We start from the raw sequence: 11,757 nt of genomic DNA, 5'->3' as shown, positions 1-11,757 counted from the left end.
CTTTTGTGTGTTTCGTCACCCTCACTCCTAGTAACTGTTGTGCTTCAAAAGGGAAGGCAACATACCAAAGCAAGACAATCACCAGGTTTAGGCTGACCCATCTGGGAGCAGCATGATGTAGGGCCAAGGACCCTGACTCCAGTGATGTTACTTTACTGGTTGCTGCAGATCTACCAGTTTTCTGAACGCTGAGGACTGTACTATGTTGGTTTTTTGTTTTTTGTTTTTTTTTGTTGTTTACCTATGCACAGTATAGATTAAAAAGAGTGCGGTCATAATTAGACTACGTAGCATCAGATTTACTACTTATTTGCTAAAAAACTCAAAACAGCCCAGTAAGTGGCATCACTGGAAGCTGGTTGTGTCTCAACATCATGCTGCATTTAGATTGTAGGTGACAGGAAATGCCCAAAACCAGATTTAAAGGGAACCTGTCAGCAGAAATGTTGCCCTAACCTAAAAGTTTCCCCTTCTGCAGCTCCTGGGCTGCATTCTAGCAAGGTTCCTATAGTTATTCTGCCCCTTTTTAGATCAAAATAAATAGTTTATAAAGTGGTACCTTTTCAGTTTGAAAATCTTGGTAATTCTACCACAGGGGCTGTCTGTTGTCCGTTACTGTCCCTCCTGCCACTTTAGGCCGTCCCCCAACACTCATTTACATCAGGACGCCGCCCAGTGCGTCCGGTCTCGCGCATTTGCCGTGCCACTGTAGCGGGACTGCACCGTGGGACCGCTGGTGACGTTGCGCAGGCACGAGATTATGGGCGGCGCTGTGATTTTAATCTATAATCTCATGCCTGCGCTTTCCCCTCTGCCTACACCGTTCTGCGCATGCCCTGGCCAGATGACCCAACGTCACCTCTTTCCCATCTAGCCCTGTAACAGGAAATAGATGGGAGGAGCGGAGCAGGACACCACCGATCATCTGGTCATCTGGCCAGGGCATGCGCAGAACTGTGGAGGCAGAGGGGAAAGCGCGGGCAGGAGATTATGGGCGGGAGCTTGCTGATGAAAATCACAGCACCCGCCCATAATCTCGTGCCTGCGCAACGTCACCAGCGGTCCCACTGTGCACAGTCCCGCTACAGTGGCACGGCGCATGCGCGAGACCTCGGACGCACTGGGCGGCGTCCTGAGCGTTGGACGGCCTAAAGCGGCAGGAGGGACAGTAAGTGACAACAGGCAGCCTGCCCCCGTGGTAGAATTAACAAGATTTTCAAACTGAAAGGTACCACTTTAGATCAAAATAAATGGTTTATAAAAGAGGGCAGAAAAACTATAGGAACCTTGCTAGAATGCAGCCCAGGAGCTGCAGAAGGGGAAACTTTTAGGTTTAGGGCAAAATTTCTGCTGACAGGTTCCCTTTTAAAGGGAGTCTGTTAAGTAGCTTTGATAAAATAGTCACGTGCAGACTACATGCCTTTAGTGCTTTTCCACTGCAGAAACACTAAATGCATATGCTGGTTTGTTTTTTTTTTTTTTGTTTTTATTTTTTTTAATCCACAGATCTTTTTAATCACGTTTTAAGTCTATGGGGAAAATCTGCAAATAAAATGTATATTGATGGCAAGAAAAATTACTGCATATTATTATATAAATATGTATGTGTATGTTTTATAAAATATATATATGAGCAGCACTGATTTTATAGTTGTGGGATCAAGTCAGTAATGTCATTATCATAATATAGAGAAATTTTAAAGAAGGCAGCACTCCGTATATAGCAACAAGTTCAGACCTTTATTGGCCCATAAAGTTTCAATCCATCAGGCTCTTTCTCAAGCCATGATAATAAAATTATATATAAATATGTATGGATATAATATTTAACCCCTTAACGACCTTTGACGTACTGAGTACGTCATGGTGACATGGTGCTAAACGACCCATGACGTACTCAGTACGTCATGGCGAAATCGCGGTCCCGGAGCCCCGGGGAGTGAAATTTGTTTACTTAAACGGTAGATTCGGGAAGGAGGGGACCTCTGCCTGACCTCAGGAGGGGTGGTGCCTCCTCCCCGAACCTACAGAGGCTGTGATTGGCTGACAAACGCCGCTCAGCCAATTACAGTCACTGTAATGTGTCAGCCATTGAAAATGGCTGACACATTGAAATCCAGCCATAATCAGTGCTGCTGTAGCACTGATGACTGGCTGGAGCTGGGTGATCGGTGCTTCACCCGCCCCCAGCTCTGATTGGAGAGACCGGCCTTGTGACCGATCTCTCCCAATCACTGTGGATCTTGTGCCGGTGACCTGCATGTGACCGCTACCCTCAGCTTCACTCCGTCCGTGAAAGCTGATGAGAGCGGTCGCTGTAGGTGCCCATCGGTAAGTTATAGCCCCCCCCCCGATCCACCGCTGCTCCCCGCCGATCCACCGCTGCTGCCCGCCGATCCACCGCTGCTGCTCGCCGATCCACCGCTGCTCCCCGCCACGCCGCTGTTCCCGCCTCTGTCCCTGCCCGCCGTGCCGCTTTACACGCCGCTGTCCCCGCCGCCACCGTCCCCTTTCAGTCGCACCCACCTTTTTCAGCCGCCGCTGCACCCGATCGGCCGCCGCCTCCATCGGCTACCACTGCACCTAATCGGCTGTCGCCTTCCATGTGCTGCCTCCCCTCCATGTGCTGCCTCCCCTCCATGTGCTGCCTCCGCTCCATGTGCTGCCTCCGCTCCATGTGCTGCCTCCGCTCCATGTGCTGCCTCCGCTCCATGTGCTGCCTCCGCTCCCCCCTCCCTCCATGTGCTGCCTCCTCTCCCCCCTCCCTCCATGTGCTGGCTCCTCTCCCCCCTCCCTCCGTGTGCTGGCTCCTCTCCCCCCTCCCTCCGTGTGCTGGCTCCTCTCCCCCCTCCCTCCGTGTGCTGGCTTCCCCCCCCCCTCCCTCCCTCGTTGTGCTGCCTCCCCCCCCCCTCCCTCCATGTGCTGCCTTCCCCCCCCCCCTCCCTCCGTGTGCTGCCTCCCCCCCCCCCCCCTCCATGTGCCATCGCTCTCTCCCATCAGACTCTGCCCCCCTCCCTGATCTGCTGCCTTTTCTGTCTGCTGTGATCCTGCTGCCTAGATCCATCCTGTAAGGTAGCTATCCCCAATCTCACCTCCCACCCCCCCATCCTCCGCCGCTCCTCCATCCGCTGCGCCCTTTCCCATCCTCCATCCGCTGCGCCTTTTCTCATCTGCCGCTCCTCCATCCGCTGCGCCTTTTCTCATCTGCCGTTCCTCCATCCGCTGCGCCTTTTCCCATCCTCTGCCGCTCCTCCATCCGCTGCGCCTTTTCCCATCCTCTGCCGCTCCTCCATCCGCTGCGCCTTTTCCCATCCTCTGCCGCTCCTTCATCCGCTGCGCCTTTTCCCATCCTCTGCCGCTCCTTCATCCGCTGCGCCTTTTCCCATCCTCTGCCGCTCCTCTATCCGCTGCGCCTTTTCCCAGCCACCATCCGCTGCGCCCTTTCTCATCTGCCGCCCCTCCATCCGCTGCCGTGCCCTCTTGCATCGTATTATCCAGCGCAGTTGCTCGCTTCCAGACTGCAGTGGATGATGCGATGCGAGACTCGTGCATTGCTCTCACGTTTGGCACTGGTCTTAGTGGCAGGCGCTCTTTTTTTTTTTTTTTTTAACTGATGTCTATTTTTTATTTCGCCAAACTAATTTTTTTTTGTATGGGGGGGTCTAGTTTCCAAAATGGGATCACATGTGGGGGAGCTCCATTGTTTAGGCACCTCAGGGGGTCTCCAAATGAAACATGGCGTCTGCTAATAATTCCAATCAATTTTACTGTGAAATGGCGCTCCTTCTCTTCTGAGCCCCGCCGTACGCCTAAACAATTGATTTCCACCACATATGAGGTATCGTCGTACTCAGGAGAAATTGCACAATACATTTTATGGTGCATTTTTTCCTGATACCCTTGTGGAAAAAAAAGCTACCTGTTTGAAAAAACAATTTTGTGGTAAAAAAAAAATAAAATATTTTCACGGCTTAACATTACAAACGTTTGTGAAGCCTCCAGGGGTTCAAAGTGCTCACTAAACAGCTAGATAAATTCCATGAGGGGTCTAGTTTCCAAAATGGGGTCAATTGTGGGGGAGCTCCATTGTTTAGGCACTTCAGGGGGGTCTCCAAACGCAACATGGCGTCCGCTAATAATTCCAACCAATTTTGCTGTGAAATGGCGCTCCTTGCCTTCCGAGTCCTGCCTTGCGCCCAAACATTTGATTTCCACCACATATGGGGTATCTGCGTACTCGGGAGAAAATGCACAATACATTTTATGGTGCATTTTTTTCCTGATACCCTTGTGATAAAAAAGCTACCTGGTTGAAGCAACAGTTTTGTGGTAAAAAATTTTTTTTTTTCTTTTCACGGCTCAACGTTATAAACTTCTGTGAAGCCCCCAGGGGTTCAAAGTGCACATCAAACATCTAGAAAAAATATTTGAGGGCTCTAGTTTCCAAAATGGGGTCACTTATGGGGGAGCTCCATTGTTTAGGCACCTCGGGGAGTCTTCAAACCCGACATGGCGTCCGCTAATGAGTGCAGCTAATTTTGCACTCAAAAATTCAAATGGCGCTCCTTGCCTTCCGAGTCCTGCTGTGTGCCCAAACATTTGATTACCACCACATATGGGGTATTTGCGTACTCAGGAGAAAATGCACGATACATTTTATGATGCATTTTTCCTGATACCCTTGTGAAAATACTAATTTTTATGGCTAAAGTAACATTTTTGTGTTAAAGTAAAATTTTCATTTTTTCGTCTACATTGCTTTGGTTCCTGTGAAGCACCTAAAGGGTTAATAAACTTCTTGGATGTGGTTTTGAGCAGAGTGAGGGGTGCAGATTTTAGAATTGGGTCACTTTTGGGTATTTTCTGTCGCCTAGGTCTCTCAAATCACTCCAAATGTGATGTACCTAAAAAATGTTTTTTTGTAAATTTTGTTGGAAAAATGAGAAATTGGTGATGAACTTTGAACCCGTCTAGCTTCCTAACGGAATTTTTTTTTTTTTCCAAAAATTGCGCTGGTGTAAAGTAGACATGTGGGAAATGTTATTTAGTAACTTTTTTGGGTGACATATCTCTCAGATTTATGGGCATAAAATTTCAAATTTTGAAAATTTCAAAATTTTCGCCAAATTTCCGAAATTTTCACAAATAAACGCAAAACAGATCGGCCTAAATTTACCACTGACATGAAGTACAATATGTCACGAAAAAACAATCTCAGAATCGCCAGGATCCGTTGAAGTGTTCCAGAGTTATAACCTGTCAAAGTGACACTGGTCAAAATTGCAAAAAATGGCCGGGTCTTTAAGGTGAAAACAGTCTGGGGGCTGAAGGGGTTAAAATATAGAAAACCTCTGTGTATACCGTATTTTTCGGACCATAAGACGCACATTTTTTTTCCCCCCAAAATGTTGGGGGAAAGTGGGGGGTGCGTCTTATGGTCTGAATGTAGGGCTGCACGGAATGAGGGTGGAGCGGGTCATCAGGGGCATGAGCAGGCTTCAGCAGCGCCGGCCGTGACCACGTGGACCCGCTCATTTAATATGCACGCCCATCATCCCGCCCATCATATCTCAGCGCTGACAGGTGGGCGGGATGATGGGCAAGAGATAAACAGCCGGCCCACATGATCACCCCTGGCAACTACAGCCTGTATTCACTGCCCCCCGTGCATCATCATCAGTGCTGGGTGCAGTGAATCAGTACACTCACCTGTCCCCGTTCCCCTGCAGTACTGCGATCTTCTCCTGGCGGCCGCTGAGTGGAGCCGTCCCCGTTCCCCTGCAGCACTGCGATGTCCTCCTGTCTGTGCCGGCGGCCGCTGAGTGGAGAGTAGCGGTGCGCACAGCTATGACGTCATCACTGTGCGCACGTGTCCACACGCAGCCGCCGGCAGCCAGGAGGACATCTTGGTGCTGCAGGGGAATGGGGAAGGCTCCACTCAGCGGCGCTGCTGCTGACACAGACGAGGAGAAGCGATGCTGCAGGGAGTGAGGTAAGGTGTTTATGAACGTGTTTTTTTTTTTTTTGTGCCACAGGATGCGGGCCGTATACCAGCATGGGGGTGTATAGCAGGATGGGGGTATATGAGCAGGTTGGGGGTATACTGTACAAGGCATGAGGATCATTACCAGGATGGGGTATCTTGGTAAAGAATTTGGAGACATTATCCCCATAACAGTGTCAGCAGCAGATCCTCGCCCCATAACAGTGTGACTTCATTTTCTTTATCGTTCCTTATGGGAGACCCAAACCATGGGTGTATAGCTACTGCCTCCGGAGGACACACAAAGTACTACACTCAAACGTGTAGCTCCTCCCTCCGGGCTATATACACCCCCTGGATGACAATCTACCCAGTTCAATGCTTTGTGTTTCAGGAGGATACACACACTTGCATTCTCTATTTTTTTTTTTTTTTTTTTCATTAAACCTCAGCAGCATGTCTGTCACCCGGAGCAAGGCTGCAAACATGTACGCTATATGCACTGCATGTAAGCTCATTCTGCCAGAGCCAAGCACATTCCCACATTGTGATGCCTGTGCTAATATGGTTGTGTCTCAGCCTGGAGCCTCCTCAGGGGTCCCTCCGGCTGCTCCGGCCCCGGTGGCTGAACCCCCGGCTTGGGTAGCATCCTTTTCACAAGCTATTTCCCAGTCTTTTGCCGACTCCATGGGGCAGCTGTCCCGGACACTGCTGACCATGCATCAGCCCCCTTCTCAGGGTGCTTCTGCTGCTCCTAGCTCTGCAGAGCTCTCAGAGCATGTCCCAGGACCCCGTCCTCCTAAACGGAGACGCAGGGACCCTTCTCCTTCCTCTTCCCACGGCTCTGATTCACGTGCCGAGGTACAGGGCGAGGAGGATTCGTTTACTGTGGTCTCAGACGCTACCTCTATGTACCCCATTGACTTGTCTGAGGGTGATGCGGATGTTAGTGACTTGATTGCGTCGATTAACTCCGTACTGAACCTCAACCCACCAGAGTCAGAGGAACAAGCCTCTCTGGTAGAGATGCACCAGTTTACCTCACCTAAGAAACCTAGGAGTATGGTTTTTTTTTTTTTAACCACTCCAGCTTTCAGACCACTGTTACCAAGCCCAGGGCCTGTCCTGACAAACGTTTTCCGAAGCGTACTTCAGATGACCGTTTTCCTTTTCCACCAGAGGTGGTTAAGGAATGGGCCCAGTCCCCAAAGGTAGACCCTCCGGTGTCCAGAATCTCAGCCCGCACAGTCGTAGCTGTGGCTGATGGCACCTCTCTTAAGGATCCCACTGACCGCCAGGTTGACCTTTTGGCCAAGTCTGTATATGAGGCGGCAGGAGCCTCGTTCTCCCCGTCTTTTGCGGCAGTGTGGGCTCTTAAGGCAGTCTCTGCCTCCCTGGAGGAGATACATTCCCTTACCAGGGACTCTATTCCTGAGAGTGATGCCTTAACTTCTCAAGCTTCGGCTTTTGCATCCTACGCCATGTCTGCCATCCTGGAGGCTTCTCACCGCACGGCGGTGGCCTCCGCTAACTCCCTCGCGATCCGCAGGATCTTGTGGCTTCGAGAGTGGAAAGCAGACGCTTCCTCTAAGAAGTACCTTGTGAGTCTTCCTTTTGCTGGGTCCCGGCTGTTTGGGGAACAGCTGGATGACATAATTAAGGAAGCTACTGGCGGGAAGAGTACCTCCTTGCCACAAACTAAAGCCAGGAAACCTGTCCAGGGCAGGATCCAATCGAGGTTTCGTTCCTTTCGTTCCTCTAACTGGTCATCCTCTAAGCCCTCGACCTCGGCCACTACCGCAGCCAAGGATCGTAAATCAAACTGGCGTGCAAAGCCGCGTCCTCAAAAGACCGGAGGAGCCGCTGCCACTAAGGCAGCCTCCTCTTGACTATCTGGCTGCGCCAGCAACGTCCTTGGTCGGTGGCAGGCTCTCCCACTTTGGAGACGTGTGGTTTCAACACGTCGCCGATCAGTGGGTGCGGGATATCATCTCCCACGGCTACAGGATAGAATTTTCTTCCAGCCCGCCAAACAGATTTTTTCTGTCCACACCCCCCTGCTCCAAAGCCGCCGCCTTCTCTCAGGCCGTGGCATCCCTGCAGGCCAACGGGGTAATTGTTCCGGTTCCCGCCCGGGAACGGTTCAGCGGTTTCTACTCAAACCTCTTTCTAGTCCCCAAGAAGGACGGTTCCTTCCGGCCCATCCTGGATCTCAAGCTTCTCAACAAGCATGTTCAGGTGCGGCACTTTCGCATGGAATCTCTGAGATCGGTCATTGCCTCAATGACCCAAGGAGATTTTCTGGCATCCATCGACATCAGAGATGCCTATCTGCATGTGCCTATTGCGGTCTCACACCAGCGTTGGCTACGCTTTGAGAGGAACATTTCCAATTCGTGGCTCTTCCCTTTGGCTTAGCCACGGCCCCTCGAGTGTTCACCAAGGTCATGGCAGCAGTGGTTGCGGTCCTGCACCTCCAGGGGTTGGCAGTGATTCCTTACCTGGACGACCTTCTAGTCAAGGCCTCATCCAGTGTAGACTGCCAGCGGAGTGTCTCTCTCACTCTCGCCACGCTAGTTCAGTTTGGGTGGCTTGTCAACCTGCCCAAGTCCACTCTGACCCCGACCCAGGTACTTATGTACCTAGGGATGCAATTCGAGACTCTGCCGGCACTTGTCAAGTTGCCCTTAGTCAAACAGCACTCCCTTCGTCTGGCGGTGCGCTCTGCTGAGGCACCGCCGTCATTCCATCAGACACCTCATGCAGGTGCTGGGTCAGATGGCGTCAATGGAAGCGGTTCCCTTTGCCCAGTTCCATCTGCGTCCCCTGCAGCTGGACATTCTCCGCTGTTGGGACAAGCGGATCTCTTCCTTGCACAGGCTGGTGGCTCTGTCATCACAGGCCAGGAGCTCCCTTCAGTGGTGGCTTCGGCCCCTCTCTCTCACAGGGACGCTCCTTCCTGACTCCGTCCTGGGTGATCCTCACCACGGATGCCAGCCTCTCCGGTTGGGGAGCAGTATTTCTCCATCACCGAGCACAGGGCACTTGGACTCCGTCCGAATCAGCCCTCTCGATCAATGTGCTGGAGATCAGAGCCGTGTTTCTAGCTCTCCTAGCCTCTCACCACCTGTTGGCGGGCAGGCACATTCGGGTTCAGTCGGACAACGCGACAGCGGTTGCCTACATCAATCACCAGGGCGGGACTCACAGCCATCTGGCGATGTTGGAGGTTCAACGAATCCTCCAGTGGACGGAGGACTCCAAGTCCACCATATCCGCAGTCCACATCCCAGGCGTGGAAAACTGGGAGGCCGATTATCTCAGCCGTCAAACCGTGGACAGCGGCGAGTGGGCCCTGCATCCGTCAGTGTTCAGATCAATCTGCCGCAAGTGGGGCACTCCGGAAGTGGATCTAATGGCATCCCGGCACAACAACAAGGTTCCGGTGTACGTGGCTCGCTCCCACGATCCTCAAGCCTTCGCAGCAGACGCACTGGTTCAAGATTGGTCTCAGTTCCGTCTGGCCTATGTGTTTCCCCCTCTAGCGCTCTTGCCCAGGGTTCTGCGCAAGATCAGGACGGAGGGCCGTCGAGTCATTCTCATTGCTCCGGACTGGCCCAGGCGAGCTTGGTACCCAGACCTGCTCCGTCTGTCCGTAGAGGTGCCGTGGCATCTCCCGGACCTCCCAGACCTTCTCTCTCAAGGTCCGTTCTTCCGCCAGAATTCTGCGGCTCTCAGATTGACGGCGTGGCTCTTGAGTCCTGGATCCTGACGGCTTCAGGCATTCCCTCTGAGGTCATCTCCACCATGACTCAGGCTCGGAAGTCTTCCTCGGCCAAGATTTACCACAGGACTTGGAGGATTTTCCTGTCCTGGTGTCGCTCTTCCGACCATGCTCCTTGGCCGTTCTCCTTACCGACCATCCTGTCTTTTCTACAGTCTGGTCTACAGCTAGGTCTGTCCCTCAATTCCCTCAAGGGACAGGTGTCTGCTTTGTCGGTATTGTTCCAGCGGCGTATCGACCGACTGGCTCAGGTGCGCAGCTTCATGCAGGGCGCATCTCACATCATTCCCCCTTACCGGCGGCCCTTGGATCCCTGGGACCTTAATCTGGTCCTCACGGCCTTACATAAACCCCCCTTTGAGCCTCTCAGGGATGTTCCTTTGTCTAGACTTTCACAGAAAGTTGTTTTTCTAGTGGCCATAACTTCTCTCAGGAGAGTTTCTGATTTGGCTGCGCTCTCTTCGGAATCTCCCTTTTTGGTGTTTCACCAAGACAAGGTGGTTCTTCGTCCGACTCCGGACTTTCTCCCTAAGGTGGTGTCTCCTTTCCACCTTAACCAGGACATTTCATTGCCTTCTCTATGTCCGGCCCCTGTGCATCGTTTTGAGAAGGCGTTGCACTCCTTAGATTTGGTGCGGGCGCTCAGAATCTATGTGTCACGCACCGCCGTTTTTAGGCGGTGCACCTCACTTTTTGTGCTAACCACTGGTCAGGGCAAGGGTCTCGCTGCTTCTAAACCGACCCTAGCTCGTTGGATCAGGTCGGCTATCACCGATGCCTACCAGTGTTCTCAGGTGCCTCCTCCTCCGGGGATTAAGGCGCACTCGACCAGAGCTGTCGGTGCCTCCTGGGCTTTCAGGCACCAGGCTATGGCTCAGCAGGTTTGTCAGGCTGCCACGTGGTCCAGTCTGCACACTTTTTCTAAGCACTACCAAGTGCATGCTCATTCTTCGGCAGATGCGAGCTTGGGCAGACGCATTCTTCAGGCGGCAGTCGCCCATTTGTGAAGTTAGGTTTTGCCTACTTCTCAGTTTGGTTTATTTTCCACCCATGGACTGCTTTGGAACGTCCCATGGTTTGGGTCTCCCATAAGGAACGCTAAAGAAAAAGAGAATTTTGTCACTTACCGTAAATTCTTTTTCTTATAGTTCCGACATGGGAGACCCAGCACCCTCCCTGTTGCCTGTTGGCAGTTTTTTGTTCCGTGTGTTTTCACCGGCTGTTGTTAGTAGACAGAGTTCTGGTCTTGCCGAGTTTTACTCTCTCTTCTTATGGGTGGATGTCCTCCTTCAGCTTTTGCACTGAACTGGGTAGATTGTCATCCAGGGGGTGTATATAGCCCGGAGGGAGGAGCTACACGTTTGAGTGTAGTACTTTGTGTGTCTTCCGGAGGCAGTAGCTATACACCCATGGTTTGGGTCTCCCATGTCGGAACTATAAGAAAGAATTTACGGTAAGTAACAAAATTCTCTTTTTTTGCTTAAAATTTTATTTTCCTACTCTAAAACCAGGGTGTGTCTTATAGTCCGAAAAATACAGTATATAATGTATTTTTATATATTTTTTAGTGCTACATAAACTGTATCTTGGCCCAGCCTGATCTAAGTTACTGCAGTGTTGATATGAATACTTCTAAGGCTATGTGCCCACGGGACTCTATCTGCGGATTTTTCTGCATCAAAATCCGCAGCTTTCCTCCGGAGTCCGCACCTTTTTCATAGGTGCGGATTTTGCTTTTTTTTCTCTTCTCTACTTCTTCCCCCACCCCCCACCCTTCCCTTCAATTGAATAGGCAAAATCCGCACGAAAATCCGCAAAAATAATTGACATGCTGCAAATTTATCCGCACGATTTCCGCTGCGGAGAAATCCGCACCGTGGGCACAGCATTTCCCAAATGCCATAGAAATGGCTGGGGAGTAGCTGTGCTGCAGCTTTCTGGAAAATCCGCGGCTTTTCTGCGAGAAATCTGCGGCAAAATCTGCGCATTT

Source organism: Anomaloglossus baeobatrachus, chromosome 1 (genome assembly GCF_048569485.1).
Source record: "Anomaloglossus baeobatrachus isolate aAnoBae1 chromosome 1, aAnoBae1.hap1, whole genome shotgun sequence".
In the NCBI taxonomy this organism is placed as follows: Eukaryota; Metazoa; Chordata; class Amphibia; order Anura; family Aromobatidae; genus Anomaloglossus; species Anomaloglossus baeobatrachus.
This window is presented reverse-complemented; position numbering follows the sequence as displayed.